Here is a 22,811-nt window from a genome sequence, read left to right on the forward strand (position 1 = left end):
AGTTATTTATCTAGTACCTATTTGCTCTAGCAGAAATGTCTGGGTTTTGCATATGAAGCCTTGAGAAAACTCAGACCAGTTATCTCTTTTAGAAATGAAACGCTCTATGAAAAATAAATTTATTTTTCTTAGAATTTTTTTCTCCAAGAGGATTATTTCAGCTTTTCAGTGTCACATGAGAACATTTGAATATAGATATTTTTTATTAAGGTTTTTAATGCAGAAGAAACAGAAAATGAGGTTTTTCAAAATTCACCCTTTTAAAAATATGGAACTATTATGCAGCTTCTAGTTTAGAAATAAATATTGGAAAATGAATATTCGAGTATATAGTATATAAACTGTGTGTTTGTTTTCTCTTTGGTAACTATTGTTTAAATATGTCTGTAGAAATGTTAAAATAAGCCAGGAACGGTGGCTCAAGCCTGTAGTCCTAGCACTCTGGTCAGGAGGATTGCTTGGGCTCAGGAGTTTAAGACCAGCATGAGCAAGAGTGAGACCCAGTCTCTGCTAAAACTAGAATAATTAGCCAGGTGTCGCCATGCACACCTGTAGCCCTAGCCACTGGGGAGGCTGAGGCAGGAGGATCTCTTAAGCCCAAGAGTTTGAGGTTGCAGTGAGCTATGATGATGCTACTGTATCCTAGCTGGAGAGACCAAGCAAGATTCTGTCTCAAAAAAAAAAGAAAAGAAAAGAAAGAAATGTTAAAATATATTAATGAAGAGCAAAGAAAAATATTCACAGTGTTTCCTTTTTAACATTAACTGTTGATCTGAAAAATGTACAGCAGATTCCATAAGCCTCTCAGTGACACTAGAAAAACTTTGGGAAACATCCAACATCTGCTTATCTTTCTTGCAGTGGAAATGTTCATAATTGCAACGTGCAGTTTCCTTTGAATAAAGATAAACAGATTTCTATTTGTTGTACTTATGTTTCAGCAGTATGTTTACTGCATTCTTTGAACGTATTTAATTTTTTCTCCCTGACAGTTGGGGAGTTTCCAAAGACATCTGGTTCTTACTGAGGTTTTCTTAGCTTTCTCTTGAGGGCAACTATAATTTTCAAAATATTTTCCTCAGACTCTTTCTTTTGAATTCCACATTTAGAGGCTGTTTGAGAAAATGTTCACCCAAAAAGGTTTCCCCCATTACCTGCACCACTACCATGTTACTATGTCCCTCACCAACTTCAACATAATCTTTATTATAAAATCCATGTTCCACAAGCTTTGCTTGTTTGTTTTTTGTTTTTGTTTTTGATAAATACATCAATCAGCTTTGTCCCCTTTGGTTCTTCATTTGCTGGATGCTGGATTCAGGAAGCTGCCAGCTAAAAGACGGCTGGAGGACTCTCCCCAGGTAGACTCTGGTGTTTCTGACATAGCAGTGATTCCCAGGTTGAAAACCTGTTTGTTCCAGTTCCCAGGAGACTAAACTGCTGAACATTGTACCCTGTTGACCTGGGCAGCTCTTTGTCTCTGGCAAAGGTGTGGCAGGCAGTCCTGGCAAGTGAGTTACCTGAAAGCTATTAACTGCTTTGCTTTAGCCATGACTATGCCAGACTTACGTGCATATTAGAGATTATACATATATTCAGGATGAAATAAAATTGATCATTGATGGTGCTGTTGCTTGCCAAGGAATGAATCAATATAGTTTTTTTGTTAGTATCTTTCCCCCTCAGCTGAGGTAATAATAACCCCACTGCTATAAGCCTAAGCCTAGGACTGTGTCTCCTCCTATCTTTAATGGGGTGTGCATACCTTGTCTAAATATAGAGAGGTGTGAACTTGGCTAATGTGGACAGACAGTAGAGTGACCTTAGCTCGTCTTCATTACTAGTGTTAAAATTATATTTAAAGAAATAGGAACACTGTTTTAGCTCTACTTATAGGCTGAAATGCTCTTTCCAGCTTCTCAGCTTATTTAGGTGTAAAGTTTTCTGCACTAGGCCAAAAAATTGTTTTAAAAGCCAAAGTGAATTACTTCATAAAGAAGCCAGGAGTTAATTCCACATGAAAACACATATAGAGGGTGTTTCTGTTTCTATTTCATTGTCCAAAAGTTACATTTATTTGGAATGTGAAAAATAAAGCCTAAGCTTCATGTACCTTTGGTACCATTTATGTAATCCTGGTACTTGCTACTTTTTGGAAAGCTTTCATAAACTTTTGTCTACCAAGAAGTAGAAATATCTTATTCCCAAGCATGTGAAGTGGGGCAGATATCACTAATCCTGTTTAACAGATGAAGAAACTCAGATACAGAGAAGTAAAATGACTTTTCTAGGGGATTAAATGAATCAGTAACGTGGCCAGTGCAAGTGATTCCAGAATACCAGGCTTTAGCTCAAGCAGCCACCTTTTACCCTCTTTTATGAGTGTAAAACCACCTAGGCAGCCTCTGTGTTATGAGAATTTCTGTGAAAGAAATTCTCCCTTGCCGTTCTTTCTTTTTTAATTGGCTAACACTGGGGGCAGGGAGGGACAAAATTCTTTTTGGTAGAAAAATTTTCCAGTGGAAGCCAGGAGCCAATGCATGAATTAACCATTTGATTACTAATGTTTAGTACCCTACAAAGTTTGAACAGTCACATTTGCAGAGTAGCCCAGCCCATTGCAACATAACCTTCAGAGGCATTCTTTAAGAGTTACCTCTTCTCCCCAACCCCATTCTGCTCCCACCCCACCCCCAAAAAAGAGTTAACCTCTTCTGCTATGAAAAACCTAGTTTGGTATTTTTGTTTGTTTAATGCTGTAGAAATATGGTGATTTCATCTCAAACTAATCTTCTAAAATCATAAACTTTAAGAATTTATAACATTATATGAGGAAATTGAGATCAGGATTGTCTCACCTGATATCATATGATTGATTAGTGGCAGAGCAATAACTCCAGGTCACCTGATTTTCAAGTTCCATGCTTTTTCGTATCTACCTTTACCTATCTCCCTGAAGCAGGTGAGATACTAACCTTCTCAATTGTAAGTGGAGAAACTGCCTAAAGTGCTAAAACTGACTCAAAGGTATCCAGCCATAGGTAAAATGTAATTAGAAAACCCTGGTCAATTGAGTCCTGGCCGTCTGTACCTACTGTTTACTGTCTCCCCCAAGTTAATGAAAACATCTGAGAACTGGAAGTCCATTTGTGGAAAGGTTTGATTTAGGGATTATTTTGAACTTCCAGTATTGAACACCCTTTTCAGATGACTGTGGTCTGTATGTAACAACCACCTTATATTTTTCACCATATTTACTCTAACATCTTTTTAAGTGTTATAATCCCACTTATAGAAGAGAAGTAAAGACTGGGCACAGTTGCTCACACTTGTAATTCTAGCACTCTGGGAGGCCTAGGCGTCAGGATCACTTGAGGTCAGGAGTTCAAGACCAGCCGAGCAAGAGCGGGACTGTCTCTACTAAAAATAGAAAAAATTAGCTGGGCAACTAAAAATAGAAATAATTAGCTGGGTGTGGTGGCATGTGCCTGTAGTCTCAGCTACTTGGGAGGCTGAGGCAGGAGGATCGCTTGAGCCCAGGAGTTTGAGGTTGCTGTGAGCTAGGCTGATGCCATGGCACTCTAGCCCGGGCAACAGAGTGAGACTCTGTTTCCCCCACCCCACCCCCCCAAAAAAAGGAGACGTAAGAAGCAAAGTTAGTCACAAGTTATAATATAGCAACTTTTATGTGTTTAAAATATATATTAGGTCAAATCTCCAGACTTACTCCCTCTATCAGTTCTTTCCTCTCCATAGCCTAAATTCTCTTTTAATTCTCCAAGAGCCATGTTTTATACAACTACTGATTTTAGAGGTGGGGAAACCAAGTTCCTAAAAACTGTCCTCTCAAAGATACTCTTTAAATAATTGCCTACTTAATTTAGCTGTGAGCCAAGAAAATTTAGCATTACTTGCTTACCAGTTCTCCACTAACATCCTATTCTAATGTACAGATGAATTTGTAGAATTCACTTGCCTTCTTTTGACTGAAGTTGGCTTCAGATTTTGGATTCATCTTTTCTTGATACTATGTTTAGGAAACTAAGCTTTCTTTATTATTGGTTTAAAATGGTGGTTTCAGAATTTAACTGCATTATCTTTCAGCTGACTAGAGCCCGTCAATATATTGTCATATCCGTTGAATAGGGGATAAGGAAGGAGGGAAGTCCTTTGTGTAGAAGCATTCTCCTCAGCTGTTCCTGCTTGATGCTGGAAGTTTGGTGCCTGACAGGAAATGATACAGACATGTGTGATAACAAAGTGACATGAGGAAAAATTGCCTACATGGTTCCCTGGCTTGTCCAGGATGATTGGCTGTTAGTTGGCAAATAGGTTAAGGGTTAGCAAATTATAATTTAAGAGAAAATTGAAATGGTGAAGAAAAAATTTTTGCAAAAAGTTTGGGCAAAGGCCGATGGTATGAAAGTTAATAGCCATGTAAATAAAGTTCTTTTTTTCACCTTCCTGGGTGACAATATTAAAGCATTGGGATTTTTAAAGGCAAGGACCTGTCAGAAGAATCAAGAGGTGCAAAGAAAAACTGTTTGTGAGTACAAGGATTTTGCACATATCAAAACATTTCTAGCCCTCTGGTTTTTCTTGCAACTTGAATTTCTTCATGGAGTAGATTTTCCATGGCACCCGAAAGTAAACCACACAAATAGCCCCTATAGTATCCATTTTCTCTTTATTCCCATTAGCTCAGATCAGACCACCCTTCTCTCTTACCTGGAATACCAAAGGAACATTTGTCTCCCTATTTCTAAGTCTCAACTCCCTTCTAATCCATTCTCCATACTGTAGTTGGAGAAATCTTTTTGGAAATGCAAACTCTGGCTCTGTTTTAGCCTCAGAATAAAGCCCAAATTCCTTGGCAAGCTGTGTAAGATCCTTCAAGATCAGTACTCTGCTTACCTCTCCCCATCTTTACTGTGGCCCTCCCTCTACTGTTTCACCATACAATAGGATTGAAGTTGTTCTCCATCTCTCCCTCTGACCAGGCCTTTGCACATGCTCCTGCCTCTACCCAAAACATCCTTTCTTTCCCCTCCTAACCTCTTTTTACCTATGCCTACCCAGGCTCCAGAACAGATTGCACAGATGACCTTCTCTGGAAGAAGAGTTCTGCCTCCCCTATCTTCTGGAGAGGATAGCAAGTGTGTTTGGCCTATTGTTTATTTAACTGTCTGCTCAAATATCACCTTTTATCAGAGAGGCCCTCAATGACCACCCTACCTAAAACAGCAGTGCACCCTGTCAATTTTTAGCCTCTTACTGTTTACTTCACAGTATTTATCACCACCTCCCATTTTACTTATTTGTCCCCCCTACCTCCACCCTCACAAATCTGTTGATTCCTTGGCTTTTATAAAAATTCATGGCTGTATTCCAGTGCCTAGAATGGCACCTGCTACATAATAAGCTCTCAATAAATACTTTTTGAATGGTATCTATGATGTATTCTTGAAAAGTAGTTTTCAAACCTGAATTTCAGAATAAATTGGAGCACTTAAAAAAATCACTACATGTACTTACCATCAAATTGGTATTAACTGATCAACACTTAAGTGCACATACAGTAATAACATTTATGAGGTGTTGGGCAGATGGGAGAGGGGAGAAGAGGTTGGGTATATAGACACCTAATGGGTGCAGTATGCACCATCTTGGGATGGACACACTTGAAGCTCTGACTCGGGTCAGGCAAAGACAATATATGTAACCTAAACTTTTGTACACTTGTAATATGCTGAAATTAAAAAAAATTACTACCGAATTAGGACCTTGGAATAGGTTCTGACATCAACACTTCAAAACCACTGGTAGATTATATAAGCACAGAAAGAACAGGTACCTTCTTCCTCTGTTTTTACATGTATTGATCTTTGAGTTGAAATCTTTAGTTGATTTTTTTTTTTTTCCCAGTACAGAGTCTCTCTGTTGCCCAAGCTGGAATACAGTAGCACAATCATAGCTCACTGCAGCCTGGAACTCCTGGGCTCAAGTGATCCTCCTGCCTAAGGCTCCCAAGTAGCTGGGATTACGGGCACACACCACCACACCTCGCTAATTTTTTTTTTTTTTTATTATTTGTGGAGACAGGCTGCCTAGGCTGGTCTCGAACTCCTGGGCTCAGCGTATTTAGTGATTAACTATAGTATGTTGTAACTTTCTACTCTGATTGGTAGTTTCACCAGTGGGAAAATGTGAGTCCTATGTGGAATTAACTGAGAGATTAGATTCCCTGTTTAGGTAGTTTTAGCCTAACAAATTTGTATAAACCTACAAATGATCAGTTCCATTGTCATGTTAGCAGGAAGAGGAGCTTATATAGGACCTAAAGAGAGGCTACTGTGCCTGAGGTAGAGGTTTCTAAAGTCTTTTGTAGTCAGCTCGCCAAGAAAGCAGATGTAGGACAGTAGCCCATACAACACACCCAACTTCTCAGAAAAGGGAAGTTCAAGACAACACCAGATAGAACTTTGCAAGTAAGTTGAAAGTTCTTCTGGGAATAGAAGTTGTTCCCCACAAGCATCAGGCATGATTAAAAGCTGCAAACAAGAACAAGTAAGGCAGCCTTTCCTGGGAATCTATTGCAAACGTGGGCTTTCTCACCTGCCAGGTTAACACCAAGGAAGTGATTTTATAATGCCTTTCATGAAGTATGCTTGAGTCTTTAGCTTGAGTCCGTTATCGTTTTCAGATCACATTTATTAAGCACTGTGTACATGGCATTAACACTGGGCACTATGTAAAGCAGATGAATGGCAATCTCCCTTCATTGTCTTACACACAAAAGCAAACAGTGTAGACCTAGAAGTATTCACTTAAGAGAAATAAAGTTTAGCGTATACCAAAGCAAAGCAACAGAGCAGGTGAACAATTGTGTCATCATTGCTTTTACATGAATTTTTCTGTACATGATAAGCTTTTTTAATTGGAATTGGAACAAGAAGGGAGGAGGAGGGCAGCTTGCATCCCACTCAGATTTTTATAGAGTAGATTATACCGTATCTCTTCTACAGGGAAGGGATATCTCTGCAAAGAGCTAAGTAATACTGCTGAAAATTAACCTCAATCACTTAAGTGGAGACATACGGGCAACTTAACGTCCTCCTTGTTTAAGCAGTAGACATTGCTAATGGTAAAACACTTTGGGTGGAGGGGCAGCTCATAAATGAGGAACTTAATCTAAGAAACTATGTGTTTCTCAGCCTTGTGGGTTCTAATAGTTGGTTTCTTCACAGTTCACTTTCTCTCAGGCCCCACCCCTCACTGCAGAGAACTTGTTGACAACAGCTCCACTTTTTCAAGTCTTGCATAAAGGCAGATGTCTCTGAAAACTTAGCTTACGCAAAACATCTGTGTGCTTGACTGTGTTCCCACGGTGTGTTTTCCTGTACTGCCCCTCCCCCCCCTTTGGTCCTTTTTAAAAATTGAAAACACAGTATGATAACATCATTTAAGAAAGTTTTGTAAAAGAAGAAAAAAAATCACCCATAATGCCATCATCCTTACAAATAGCCATTTCCATTCCTGCCATGTTACCTTCCTATTCTTCACTCACATAGTTTTTGCCCAGTTATGTCCTTGTCTTAAGCAGAAGTTCAGATACTTTGTAATGCAGCCAATTCTCTGTTTTTTTCCTGATTCTGGCATCATCTTTTGGTTTTTGGTCTTGAGTTACCAAAAGGGCATTGCAGCTTATCAGCACTGTCAGTGAGTCTTCATTTTTACTTTCCTTTCTGACTTTTGGGACCCAAATATTCTAGTTTTAGAGTATGGGCTGAGAGCCAACTTTTATTTTTAAAAGTAAGACATATAACACATATGTGTGGGGTTTTAAATTTTTTTAACATTTAAAAAGTGCTATTATAAATGACATTGACTTTCAAGTCATGTTACTGTGTCTACCCCAGGCAGCCTCATTTAAAAAAAAACACGTCTATGCTTCTTTGCCCTTTGTTATGTTGCAAGCCTAAATTCTCCCAGTACCTGACTAATCTTGTTGGTAGCAGTGCTTCACTTGTAACTGGTTGTCTGCCTTATCAGAGCTGTCTCTATGTTTCCGCTTTCATCCTCTTCTTAATGGTGAATAAGACCACATCCATGTCTCTCATTATTCTTCCTTTCTTGTTTGACAAAAAGGAAGAACGAAATGGACCGTGTCTCCTTGTTTTGGTAGAAAGGTTAGCTATTGAATATCTTCAGCCATCTTCCTTTTAGAAACCATGGTCTCCAGTGCTTAGACATTTCAAGGGTGAACTTGTGGTGTTTGGGGGTCCCAATGAAGCCTTCAGGATTTACATACAGCCTTGCTAGCTATTACTATGTGAGAAAACAAAAGAGACCCTCTTTAGGATTATAGCTTTCCTTCCAATCATTGCAGATGAATTTTGCCTTTGATAGTAAAACTGGTAGTTCAAATTGTTTTCTTTTTTCCTTAAGTTTTCTTGGGTACTGAGTTGCCACTGGGGTAAGTTATAGGACCTTGCTCAACAAGGACCTACAAGCAATCCAGGCAGCAGGTGTGTGGGATTGTTGTATTGTCTGTTCCTACACTAGAGCAAATATATAATGAGTTTTAATTTGTTTCCCTCCAACACGTTTAAAACACATCTGAAAGTTAAATTTATTCTTGGATCATTTTGATTTGGATTATTTTCCTCTTTTGCCAAATTCTGACAAAAATGTTTGGAATTATCATTGTTTCACATTGCACTCTAGAGTACTGCAGAATACAACTATGTGATATCTTTGTCCCAAGCTCTCCAAGTGCTATGGGTTGTTGCTTCTTCATAAATGTACTTTAAAATGTCCATTTAGGCCAGGCACAGAGGCTCATACCTGTAATCCCAGAATTTTGAGAGGCCAAGGCAGGAGGATCACTTGAGCCCAGGAGTTCAGAATTACAGTGAGCTATGATTGTACCACTGTACTGCATCCTGGGCAACACAGTGAGACCCCCATCTCTTTAAAATAAAAAATTCTGAGTTTATGTTCACATTGTCAGGTTCATTAAGAAAATAATTGTGAGTTAATTAAGGACAGTGACTGCTGCTTGCTTTCTCTTTTCCCTTTTCTTTGACAGCTCCTTAAATTGTCCTTTTTTGGACTTTGCCTTTTGCTTTTCTTTTTTTCCTTTTCTTCCTCCTCCTCCTCCCCACCCTCCATTATCATCATCATCATTAATATTACTGTTGTAACAAAAGCAAGTATCAGAACCCAAGCACTGGGAACAGTGCCTCTCTTGGATTTCATTATGTATTAAATACATAGCCTGGGGGGATCTGTAATATGTATTTAAACAGTTATGAAAATGAGAATTTGTCCAGGGACTTTAAAAAAGTAAGGCAGTACAGTGATAGTAAAGAATACCAGGCAGTAGATTTAAAAGAGATTCAACATACTATGCCATGCCTTTGTCTATTTCCCTTGGTTTGATATTTGGGAATTAGTATCTTTGAGGGACTTTTAAGTGGGCCTGCTGGCAAATTATTTTATGTCCTCAGCCTATCAAGGTAGAGAACAAGTACAGAAGAGATGGTTTGGTAAGGAAAATTAATAAACTAGTGTTTTGCAGATTGGGTTAAATTTTTGTGGCCAGTGAGTTTTGAGAATTACTTATAAGGCTACAGTCAAGTAGCACTGAACTGACTCAATTTAAAAAAAAAAAAAAAAACTCCTTACTCTTCTAATATTTCAGAATTCACTTTAGAACCTTGTTGGTGTGTTGGTGGGTAAGCTACAGTGGGACTGCAATGTCTTCATCATACAGAACAGGCAAAGAACCCAGAATACTATAGAAACCAAGGAGTGGGGTTTTAAACAAAAACAATTAAACTTGATTATATGTCTGAATTTTGATTCCTACTCTGCCATTTACTGATTGTGTAATTGGAAAGCTTAAGCAAGTTACTTCCAAAACCTTTGTTTTCTTGTCTATGAAATGGGAAGAATGGGCTGGGCATGGTGGTTCATGTCTATAATCACAGCACTTTGAGAAGCCAAGGCTGGGTGATCACTTGAGGCCGAGAGTTTGAGACCAGCCTGGGCAACATAGCAAGATCTAATCTCTACAAAAAAAAGTTTTTAAAATTAGCCAGTTGTGGTGGCATGCACCTGTAGTCCCAGCTACTTGGGAGGCTGAGGCAGGAGGCTAGCCTGAGCCCAGGAGTTTGAGGTTGCAGTGAGCTATGATGACATCACTGCACTCTAGCCAGGATGACAGAGTGAGACCCTGTCCCAAAAAAAAAGAAATGGAAACAATGACTGTTGTTCATAGAATAGTTGTAAGGCAGTGACTGTAAAGCACTAAGCATCATGGATCATGCCTAACACACAGTGGGTACTCAATAAATGATAATTAGGAAGTCCTTTTTAAGTTTATTTCACAGTGCAGAGAGCCAGTACCTAACCACTACCACCATCATCACATAACTCCCAAAGAGAACATTTTGATGAATGTGCCATTGTAGCAGATTCCAGGTTTTCACAAATAAACATTTGTGAAATAATGGTAAAGTTGTTGCCATTATTATCAATTAACAGTAGCTATTTAATAGGCAGCTAATTTTACAGGTCTGGGGCTCTGACAGTAGATCTGAGGTAGGGAGCAATTTGAGAGTTGTGGTAGCCAGCCTCCATGATGATCTCCAATGGTTGTTGCCTCCCAGTATTTATATCCTTGTTTAGTCCCCTTGTTGCAGAAATTATAGTGTGTGTCTTCCAAAGTTAAGTTGTAAAACATTGACCTTCTGCCTTGTTCTCTCTGGGATTACTCATTTGGGGAAAGCCAGCTGCCATGTCATAAGGATACTCAAGCAACCCAGAGAAGAAATTTACATAGCAGAAAACTGAGGTCTCCTGTCAGCAGCCATGTAAATGAGTCATCTTGAAAGCAGATCCTCTAGCCCCAGTCTTCAGATGACTGCAACCTCATAAGAGATCCTAAGCCAGAACCACCCAGCTAAGCTGCTCCTGAATTCCTGACTCTCAGAAATTCTGTAAGATAATGTTTTTGTTGTTTTAGGCTTCTAAGTTTTAGAATAATTTGCTCTGCTTCAATAGATAACTGATCAAGAATCATCAGCCTGTAGGATAGTGATAGCCAAGAGCATAGGTGAAAGCATAAGAAGAATGTATATAGAGCAAGAAAAGGACTGATAGGGAAATCACAGAAGACATCATATTTAAGAACCTGGCAAAAGAATAGGAACCCACATGAGAATGTGAAGGGATAGTCAAAAACATAGAAGGAATGGTAAGAAAGGTTCGAGAAGGTGGACAGTTGTCAACAGTATCAAATGGTCAAGCAAGATGAGCACTGAGAAAATGTCAATTGGATTTTACAAGCAGAAGACAATCCTAATTGCAGTGCATTGGAAGGTGGATTACAGATGAGGAAGTGGAGACATTGAGAACCCTCTACTTGTCCCCTGCCTCTTTGATCTCATCTTCTACCATTCATCATTGGCTCACTACATTTCAATGCCCCTGACCTCCTTGCTGTTTCCCAAACCAGCCAGTCACAATTCTGCTCAGGGCCTTTGCATTTGCTGCTCCTGCTACCTTTAATGTTCTTTTTCCAAACTGCTACATGGCTCCCTCCCCTACTTCCTACAGATCTCTGTTGAAATGTTACCTTATTGGAGAGACTTTCTCTAACCATCTCTCTTTTTTTTTTTTTTATAGTCTCTCCTTGGAAAATACCTAACCATATCTTATAATACAGATATACCCAGCAGCACTCCCTGTCACTTTTGGTCTACTCTGCTTTTCTCTATAGCACTTACCACTATCTGATACCTAAAGAGGCAGCCGCTGCTTAGCTCTGGCCAGTTATTGATAGATGAACATATGTGTTCAAATTTTTTTTATTTTTCAAGAAAAGCTGGAAGTTCTGATTTTTTCTAAAAAAATAAATTTTTTATTAATTTCAAAAAATTTAGGGGAGTACAAGTGTTTGTTGTTACATGGATGAATTGTATCATGCTGAAGTCAAGGTTTTCAGTGTACCCATCACCAGAATAGTGTACATTGTACCCGATAGGGAGATTTTTGTCCCTCACTCCCCTCCTATCATCCCCGTGTCTTAGTTTCCAGTGTCCATTACTGCTCTTTATGACCATATATATCTTTTGTTTATCCCCCACTTATAAATGAGAACATGTGGTACATTTGTCCATTCCTGAGATACTTCACTTAGGATAATGGTATCCAGTTCCATCTAAGTTGCTGCAAAAGACATTTCATGCCTTTTCTTTTTGGCTGAGTAGTACTCCATGGTGTGTGTGTATATATACCACATTTTCTTTATCCACTCATCAGTTGATGGGCACTTATGTTGATTCCATATCTTTGCAATTGTGAGTTATGCTACAATAAACATTCTGGTACAGATATCTTTCTGATAAAATGACTTCTTTTCCTTTGGGTAGATACCCAGTAGTGGGACTGCTGGATCGACTGGTAGGTCTACTTTCAGTTCTTTGAGGATTCTCCATACTGCTTTCCATAGCAATTGTACAAGTTTACATTCCCACCAACAGTGTATAATCATTCCCTTTTCACCACAACTGCACCAATATCTATTGTTTCTTGACTTTTTAATAATGGCAATTCTGACAGGTATAAGAAGATATCTCATTGTGGTTTTAATTTGCATGTCCCTGATAATTAGTAATGTTTGTTTTCGTATGTTTGTTAGCCATTTGTCTGTCTTCTTTTGAGCAGTGTCTGCTCATGTCTTTTGCCCACTTTTTGATAGGGTTGTTTTTTTCTTGCTCATCTGTTTGAGTTCTTTGTAGACTTTGGATATTAGCCCTTTGTTGGACATATAGTTTGCGAATATTTTCTCCCATTCTATAGGTTGTCTGTTTGTTGATTATTTCGTTTGATATGCAGAAACTTTTTTTTAAGGTGGGGGCGGTCTCACTCTGTCATGCAGGCTGAAGTGCAGTGGCATGATCATAGCTCACTGCAGCCTTGAACTCCTGGGCTCAAGGGATCCTTCCACACTGGCCTCCCAAAGTGCTGGGATTACAGGCGTGAGCCACCATGCCTGGCCCAGAAGTTCTGATTTTTAGGTATGATTAGTGGTCAATGAAGTTATGTTTCAAAGCACTGTGAAGGTCCAACTGGTTTAAGGGCAGTGGGTAGGGTAGGATAGGGTTACTGACAAAGGATATTATTAAACTGAGATGCTCAGAGAGGTATCAGAGAGACTCAGTGTCTTAGAAGATAAGTGGGGGCAACCTGAGTCTCCCTTAGGTTGAAGAGGGAGTGAACACATGGCAGTCACAAAGAGAGGGGATTGTAGTTAGAAAATGAGAGCTTGATTTCTGAAACAAATCCATCAAGATCTCATCCTTTCTAGGGAGACCCTGCAAATTAGAAGTCTAAAATGAGTGAAGGTCTTTGGACATCAGAAGGATGAGAAATTTTAGGGCAAAGTTGTTGGATATTCATCTATATAAACAATGAAATCTCTTTAAGATATCAGAAGGTGATAGCAGTGAAGAATAGAAGATGACCCGAGCCTCAGCAGAGGCTTTGCCAAGGGTGCAAGAGAAATGGTCTGAGAGCAGGGTTTGATATTTTGGTCAAATGCCTGAAAGCCTAACTTGCATTCCTTCTGCAGGTGTGTTTTAAATACCTGGGAAAGCATTTGTTGAATCATGCAAATGAAATAATTTTCAAATCCTGAAGAGTTTTTATAAGTTAATCTCTTTTTGTTTGGTTTATTTCCACCATTTTAAATTTGGTGCCAAGTAATGTTGGTCATGTCTCTCAGTAACCAGTACATCCAGCATTTTAAATACTGGGAAAGAACTGTTCAGGTCATTTACTTTTGGGTCCAGGCAGCTTTTGAGTTTTTCCCTTTTGAAAGAAAAGTATTTAAATCTAGAATTTAGAGCCACAGGACTGAGAAGCTTTGTTAATTCATCCTGTAAGGGAAATAGGCTCCTTTGAGTTGAGGCAGTTTTTCCTCTCCTTGGAGAAGGACTTTCAAAAACAAAACAGCCCACCACTGTCAGTCACCAGGAGGACTAAGGTCAGTTGCGTGTTGGGACATTGCTTAAGACCAGCTCTTTTCATGGGCATCTAGGTTTTTTGTTTTCTTTTATTGTTTGATTGGAGGGAGTCTTTATTTTTAGATAGCTGCTGAAGGCAAGACTGAGGCTTGAGCCGCTAGGGTGACTGCAAAGGAAGGGAGACTAGAAGGCAGCAGTGGTGTCTTGGGAAGGTTTGTTCTCTTAAGTCTTAGCTCAAACTCAAAAGTGTTTTGTGGCCAGGCTGTTTAGTGTTAAGCCCAGGAGTGGTGGCTATGTGGAGGAGCAAGAGAGTGTGTGCTGTTCTCAAAGATATTCAGAAATCAAAATTATTTTAGATCTGTACTGATCTCACAAAACATATGCTGAATTAGGCGCACCTGCTACCATTTGGAGCCCTGCCGTAGACCCTCTCTAAAGGCCCTCAAGCTCTGATCTTTCATTATTTCGTAGTACTTTAAAACCCAAACCAAAAACTAAATGCTTTAAATCCCTGAAAGGAGGTCAAGTGGGTGTGTGGCCAGATATCGTCTAAGAAGAAATGCTTTTGATCTCAGAGAAGACTGAAGAGGAACCAAGGACTGGGCAGGCATCCACTTCTTTTCCCATGTAGGCTTTCTTGTCTTCCTTTGTAGGCCTGGTGGTCTGTCTTCCCAACTTTCTATTTTCGACACCTAGTTTTTGATATTTTTTTTTAAGCAAAGTTTAATATCCAAGAAACTTACCAAAGGAAAAAGAAGCAGCTTTAAGAGACAACGTGAAAGTATTTGCCTCATGGGAATATGTCTAAATCTTTCCCCATTAGAACCTTAACGTTATCTTCAGGATGCTGTGAAAAATAGAACACACATCACAACAGGCTTTACAGTGAAATCCTGCCTTTGTTCTCTTTAGATGAACTGAACAGATGTGTTTTTAACTGCTGGTTGCTTCAAACTATTAGGTCAGCAATATGCCCTGTTACAACATCGTCTAACACAGAATAAAGGGTTAAAGTGCCACCTTGGGTGTCAGATGACACAGGGACTTAGTCCTGGCTCTACTGCTAACTAGCTGTGTAACTTGGGCAAACGACAAAATTCTCTGGGCTTCAGCTGATGCATCAGATTCTCTGTTGCAAGCTCAGAAAGGAATTTTAACTGTCATAAGGAAGATATTTGTCATAAGAATATCAGAGCTCTCCTAATGGATGGGAGGCTAGGGGACCAAGCTTAGAGAAGAGGCAAGAGCTAGGGGTATTCCAGGAAGGCCAGGGAGCAGGAACAGACTGGTCCATACCTCAACACTCTCCCATGGTAAATATGACCGTACCTCACTATCTCTACTCCTTTAGGTCATTTGCCTCAAATTCAGAGTCCCAGGGGAGAACTTCCAGTTGGCCATATGTAAGCCACATTCCAGCTTCCTGCTAAGCCCCTCATAGGTCCATAATTGGAGGCCACCAAGACTACATTTGGCCAGATTCCCCAAAAGGAAACTAGGGTGATATTTAAAAAGAGAGGTCTATTGCTGGACAGCCAAAAAAAAAAAAAAACAGCAAATGTCAAACCAGGTGTACCCCATCTGTAAAAACTGGAAGGTTAAATTGTATGACTAGGTGGGGCGCAGTGGCTCACACCTGTAATCCTAGCACTCTGAGAGGCGAAGGAAGGAGGATCATTGAGGTCAGGAGTTCAAGACCAGCCTGAGCCAGAGTGAGGGGACCCCCCCCCCCCGTCTCTCTTAAAAAGAGGAAAAAGAATATTAGCCATGTTTGGTGGTGCGTGCCTGTAGTCCCAGCTGCTCAGAAGGCTGAGGCAGGAGGATCACTTAAGCCCAGGAGTTTGAGGTTGCTGTGAGCTAGGCTGACACCACGACATTCTAGCCCCAGGGAACACAGCGACACTCTGTCTCAAAATTAATTAATTAAATTGTATGACTAATAGTAAAATCATTGATCTTTAATTATTTTGCTATCAAACATTTCTAAGATACAGATGGTTGAGGCAAAATGGAATAACAAGATCTTATCAGTAAATGAACACTCATGAAGAACAGAACAAAAGTAATTGGTTTTTGTTTTTGTTTTTTGCCTTCTATTTATGGCTTCCTGGGAAAAGACCAGGAAGGTTAGTCCTGATTGGAATGTGTCTCCCAGTCTTGAACAAACACACCTTTTTTATTTTCTTTAATTATAGAAAAGTAGGAAAGGGGAAATACAAATAGCTGCATCTGAGTGTAGTTATGCTGAGCATTGTATAACAGAGTTTAAGTGGAAGATTAGCTGAAACTAAAATGGTCTGATGGTTGTTGTTAATGAGTGAGTACCAGAGTTCTAAGCTCTTCTCTGCTTTGCCAGTAATTGGTCTATAAATGTGCCCCAGCCTCTGCTTGTCTGCTGATAAGGAGAGAAATAATCTTGCCATTTGCATTCATAGGCATGTGTCTGGGAGTTAATGCCCTAGGGGAGAAGCTTCCAGGTATGGCTTGTCATTCTAATACTGGTTGAATATTTGGCCATGTGGGGCGGGGGTGGGAATGTCTAATTACAGAGAACAGTATGATATTTGGGTTTGGATTCTTTTTTCCCCATTGTAATATAAATTCTTTTAGGATTACAGAATCAAACTTTCTTCACTACCTAGAGGTGTGCGTTTGACTTTTGCAGCCCGGTTTCCTACATCAAGATGTTAATACAATGACTTTTTCCCTCCTGTTTTTTTGGGTTTTGCCAGATTTTTTTCATTCGGCATTAGTATTGATGTTGTGTAGTCCCTTGGCCTCTGGTCTGATATTTGAAACTTATCATGAAATTCCCTTTCTGTGTCGTATGGTCATACTAATTGGGAACATGAATGCCTTTCTACCTAGTGAGATTGACAGAGCCGTCCTAGCACTTTGAAAAGTAAACAACTAAGCAGAGAAAGCTCATCAGGAGAGCAAGAGTGTTAGGAGGGTGGAATGTATTTGAAAGTTTCCCCTAGATGAGTATTTTTTGAGACAAAAGTATAAGATTCCAGATTATTTGTGGTATTTGATTTTAACATAATTGCCAACCAGTTTACCTTGTGCAATGTTTCATGCAGTCAATATTACACAATAACTTTCAAATTTTGGCTTCGAACAGAAATACAAAACAAACTCAAGAGTTTGGCATTATAAACGTGAAAATCTACTTCCTTCACTTTAATAGTAAAAGTATTACATCTACTTTCTGCAACTTGATTTCTCATAGTAAATGATCTATTTCTTCTTGTGTATATTGCATGTAAAACAGAATTTTTATCCAACCCCATTCAGCAATTTGGCCAGGTGTGGTGTTGCTTTATCTTGCTTCCTTGACCTTCCTGTTGGTTATGGGTGATCACCCTGGCCACATTCCTTAAAGATTATTCCAACCTCAGAACAGTTAAGTATTTTCTTCCCTTTGTTAACTTTTTCTTCCACACTTTGCCTAAGAAGAAACTAAACTACCCGTTAACAAATGTCATGCTTTAAGAAGTGATTTTGATCAGAAGGAGTTGGCACAGAGTGCTCCCCCAATATATTTAACAGAATGCTCTTTCCTCCACTTTTGAGACTGAAATGCTACTATTATTTCCAGCAAAAATTACAGTTCTTTACTGTCCAGCCCAACTGGATTCATCTCTCAGCCAGATGTTCTTCATTCCCCTCAGTGTAGTCTTTCTGTTTATGGCCTTGGCAGGGGTGGGTGGGAATGAGAAGAGTGGAAATCTGGATAGATTTCAGTCCTTTTCTCTCCTATACTATACTTTTAAATTCTATTCTGTTGAAAAGCTCTGAAGGGAAGACGTTTTATTTCATCTGCCATAAACTATATCATAAAACTAGAGCAACATATTAAGTAGAGAGTGATTCAGAGTATGAACTTTGAAGTCAGATCTTGGTTTGAATCCTTGCTCAGAGGCTTACTAGCTGTATGATCCAGGCAAATAACTTACGATCCCTGAGCCCCTCAGTCTCTTACATGTAAATTGGGGGTAAATATAGTACCTACTTCACAGGATTTTTATAAAGTTTAAATGAAGTTACGTAAAATGCTTAGCTCAGTGTCTAGCATACAGTAGACATCTAGACTTCTAGTCAGGTTAGCTATTATTAGCTCATTCCATATATCTAACCAGGGATTACTTTCTCCTTGTTAAGCAAGTGATCTTATGACAAAGAGAGGAATAGATGTTTTTCAGTTGTATTGTGATAAGGACTCTGGAGAACTTCACTGTTATTCTCTGTTAGAAAGGTGATCCTCTGTGTCATTTTCTTTTCCTTTTTTTTTTTTCTCTGTGTCATTTTCCTATCAAGCTGCTAATTCTCCCTCTTTAGATCAAGAGAGTGGTATTCTCTTTATCTCATTTCTTCCTTAATATGGGGGTTCCTAAGTCCTTTGGGGTTGTATTTAACTTAGGCATCTGTAATCACATACAAATGGCTCTATAGAGTTTACTGGAGAAGTCCTGTTTATGGGCCAGACTCTAAAGAACTAGTCAATTCAGAAAAACATGAAAAAGTTTTCACCTGCCTTTCTAAAGAACAGATTTTTAACTGGAGGCCAACTCCATGTCAATTGAATCTTCAGGCAGCTGTTTCAGAAAGACTGATATTTACATAAATAAATCTCTTACTATTCTTGCAAGATATACTAAACTTTTACCTTATGGTCAAATACATGTGATTAAATTTACATATAATTTTCTTCATATGCAAATAAAGCATTTAATTTTCAAGTTGAATTTGATCTACTTAAACTCTGGTGATGGTTGTGAATTTTGTTTTTTCACTTCCGTGCTACCTTTTATTTTTTGTGTGTAGATAGGAGACAGGGGCCTGTTGCCCCAGCTAGAGTACAGTGGTGTCTTCATAGCTCACTGCAACCTCACACTCCTGGCTCAAGCAATCTTTCTGCCTCAGCTTCCCAAATAGCTGGGGCTACAGGCACATGTTATCACACCTAGCTAATTTTTCTATTTTTTTGTAGAGACGGGGTTTCACTATTGCTCCGGCTGGTCTCAAACTCCTGACCTCAAGCAATCCTCACACCTCAGCCTCCCAAAGTGCTAGGATTACAGGCGTGAGCCACCATGCCCAGCCCCACTTCCATGCTACATTTGATAGCATTTATAGATCTTTGAATTTTTTTCAGTGATGATAAGAGATTTTGATAATCAGCCACACTCATTCCTGGTCCCTTATGACCAACAATATGTTACTTTTATGGTAAAAGTCACCACGCCTGGCCAAGGGGATTGATTCTATCACCCAAAGTACCTGCCGTGATTCTCTGGGAGCCTCTAGCAGTAGTCTTCTAGCTCAGCTGGGTCTGCTGTGCATTTTGTTGCATCAGAAAAGTTCTCTGAGATTTGTGTAAATGAATCATTTACAAGAAGGACCTCTTTTCGTTTGTACCATATGTGACTTTGACTCCTGATCTTTCTCTTATAAATCTTAAAATTTTATAAATTTTTGGAGCCCAGGCAGCTTTGCATTAACTAAAGGCTCTTGTCTGCCTCTCCAATCCTCACCTTGTGAAAGCACTACATACATTTTAAAGAACACATTAAGCATATCTAAATACATTCTTGCTTTAAAGCATAAGCAACAAGTGTATCTAAGAACAATATTACAGAACTCCAAAAACCAGACAGTTCTTAAAATAAGGTTTGTCAAAGAGAAACTACCTCTATCTGACAAAAGGAATGACGAAGTATGCTCAGTTGTTTTAAGCACTGGGCAAATATACTTCTTTTGTAGTTGGAGAGAACTGCTTTGTTTACTGGAAACCAAAGTGCCCAAAGCTGTTACTTTGCCTGGTGAATAGGTAGAATATTTAGCCTTTATTTTAAAAATATTTTCATTTAGTAAAGCAGACAGTTGCTGTGTTGGCAGAAGTGTGAATTTCATTTCCTGTCTGTGGTATACCCCACTCATCCTGTCACTCAGACATTTTGTTTTAGGTTGTTCCTGTAATGTGAGTAAAACAGAGTGACCCACAGCAGGGTGGCATGTACACATCACGGATGTAACAAGAGACAGGGCTTGTGCAACAGACCACAAGAAAGCAATGCTTTATTTAAAGATGAAAACAAAACAAAATCAAGGCAGCCCCTCCCAGCCAGCATGCAAATTTTTAAAGTGGCATCCCTGGATTCTTTTGTTTTTAGAAGACACGTTTCAATCTATTTAGCAAGTTACCCTCAAAGGTTTTGTCAGCTTCATTATATTAAAGGATAAAATTGAGTCAATGTCTGATATCATTATAGAGGTGATTTAATTATGTTTGCCAATTACTTTATCATCAAACTTTTTTTTAAAGTCCATTGATCTGCCTCACATATTGAGTTCTGTAATGATTATTTTCTACATGTAAGACTTGTCCTAAATTACAGTTCCTGCAGCAGTGATGAGACAGACACAACAGTGTGGAAACTCTGGGATAAATTCATTCATCCGTCACATATCTTTTGAGCATCTAATAAATATGTGCCTGGCCCTATTTCCAGTGCTGAGGTTACAGTAATGGACAAAATAAAGTCCTTGCTCTAATGGAGCTTATATTCTATTATAGAGAGATACCCACAATCAAGTATACAAGTAAATAAATATAATTTTAGTTTATGATAATATCCTGAAGAAAACAAAACAACAGGGTAGAGTATAATTGGGACGAGGAAGGGACAGTGATATTGGAGCAGAGACTTAAATAGTAACAGGCCAGGAGAAAAGTGTTCCAAGTAGAGGACAAAAGGCACAAAGGCCCTGAGAAGGGGGCCTGAAATATTGAAGAAACAGAAAGGACAGTGGGACAGTGTGACTAGATCATGTAAACAAAAGAGGAGATAGTGTAAAAGCAGAGAAGTAGCTTGCTACACTATGTTACAGGACCTTGAAGACCAAGCTAAAAACTGGCTTTTTATTTATCAGTACAAAGGGAAGCCTTTGGAGGGTTTTAAGCAGGGAAGTGACATTATATGATCTATATGTATTTTAAATCACTTTGGTTGCTGTTTGGTGAGTGGATAATAGTGGGGAAGAAGTGGTTGCAGCAGACCTTTTAAAGAGGCTTTTTGCTGATAGTATGTCTGGGATTTGTTTCACTTCAGGGGCAAGGTGAAGGGTGTGAGGATGTAGAAGAAACAAAATTCACCATTAATTAAAGCTGGAATGTGATGAGAACATGGGAGTTATATTATTCTCTTTACTTTTGTATAAGTTTGAGATTTTCTATAATAAAGACTTTTTTAAGAAAAGCTTTTTAATAGCAGTTCAAGTGAGAAATGATAGTGCCGTGGACCAGTGTGATAGTGGTGATGGTGATAAGTGGACAGATTTAAGATACATTTGAAAGTAAAGCTCATAGGACTTGCTGATGAATTAGATATACGTTGTAGGAGGGAAAGACTATTATGTATTTTAGTAAAACAACTGGGAAGTTGAGGCTAGGGATCAGTCTAGGGGAAACTCAAGAGTTTAGTTTTGGCATTTAAGATGCCAGTTAGGCCGGGTGCAGTGGCTCATGTCTGTAATCCTAGCACTCTGGGAGGCCGAGGTGAGAGGATCGCTTGAACTTAGGAGTTCGAGACCAGCCTGAGCAAGAGTGAGACCCCCGTCTGTGTTATTATAAAATAATAATAATGATGATAATGAATAAGATGCCAATTAGATTTCCAAGTGGAAATATTGAGTAGGCAGTGTCATATACAATACACTAGCTAACCCTCAATGTACCATACTCACAAGCAAACTTGGAACCCTCCATCATGCGTTTCTAAACTTTGCCACTAGTGACTTAAGAGTTCTATCCTTTTCAGATTCTGTGGGTGAAATTGAAAGGCTTATTAATTAGTCTGTTGATTTGGAATAATTTAGATATATTTTCTGTTTATTTTGTGGCTATCCACTAGTAATTATATTTTGAGTACCCTCTATCCTGAGCAGTAATTCTCCACCTGTATTATCACCCTCATGGATGGTAAACTCCAATGGGTTAAACACACTTCCTGTGCACTACTCCTTTTCAGTGTGTGTGGTGGTGCAAGTTGGTGATGGTAAAATTTTGAGCTAACATTTTAGTGTGGTATGTATTTTAAACATAAATCTTTTTTGCAAACTTTGGATCTATTATTAGTAACTATGTATTGTAATATACTTCACATCTAACCAGGACACTGTTGAAACACCATTATTGATAACCACAGATCTAATAATAACGAATATTTATTAAGGGCTTATCACTGTGTGCCAGGCACCACTTTAAGAAACTATGTATTCATTGGCTTTCCACAACAACTTTATTGTATTATCCCTGTTTTACAGATGAGAAAATTAGGCCCAAAATGGTTCATTTAGATAGGAAGTAGCAGAGCCAGGATTCAAACCCAGCCAGTCTGGTTCCACAGCCTCCACTCTTAACTGCTACCATGTAACGTATATAGAATATCGCAAGTTTTTTTTCAGAAAAAATTGTCCGAGCCGGGCGCGGTGGCTCGCGCCTGTAATCCTAGCACTCTGGGAGGCCGAGGCGGGTGGATCATTTGAGCTCAGGAGTTTGAGACCAGCCTGAGCAAGGGCAAGACCCCATCTCTACTAAAAATAGAAAGAAATTAGCTGGACAACTAAAAACATATAGAAAAAATTAGCTGGGCATGGTGGCGCATGCCTGTAGTCCCAGCTACTGGGAAGGCTGAGGCAGTAGGATTGCTTGAGCCCAGGAGTTTGAGGTTGCTGTGAGCGAGGCTGACACCACGGCACTCTAGCCTGGGC

General features: G+C 39.2%; 1 protein-coding gene across 5 annotated transcripts in view; it reads left to right on the forward strand.

Moving 5' to 3' along the window:
- SSH2 (slingshot protein phosphatase 2) overlaps positions 1 to 22,811 on the forward strand; it is a 249,352-nt gene that overhangs the window by 159,334 nt on the left and 67,207 nt on the right. The gene's annotated exons all lie outside the window — the stretch shown is intronic.

This window comes from Lemur catta, chromosome 15 (genome assembly GCF_020740605.2).
Source record: "Lemur catta isolate mLemCat1 chromosome 15, mLemCat1.pri, whole genome shotgun sequence".
Lineage (NCBI taxonomy): Eukaryota > Metazoa > Chordata > Mammalia > Primates > Lemuridae > Lemur > Lemur catta.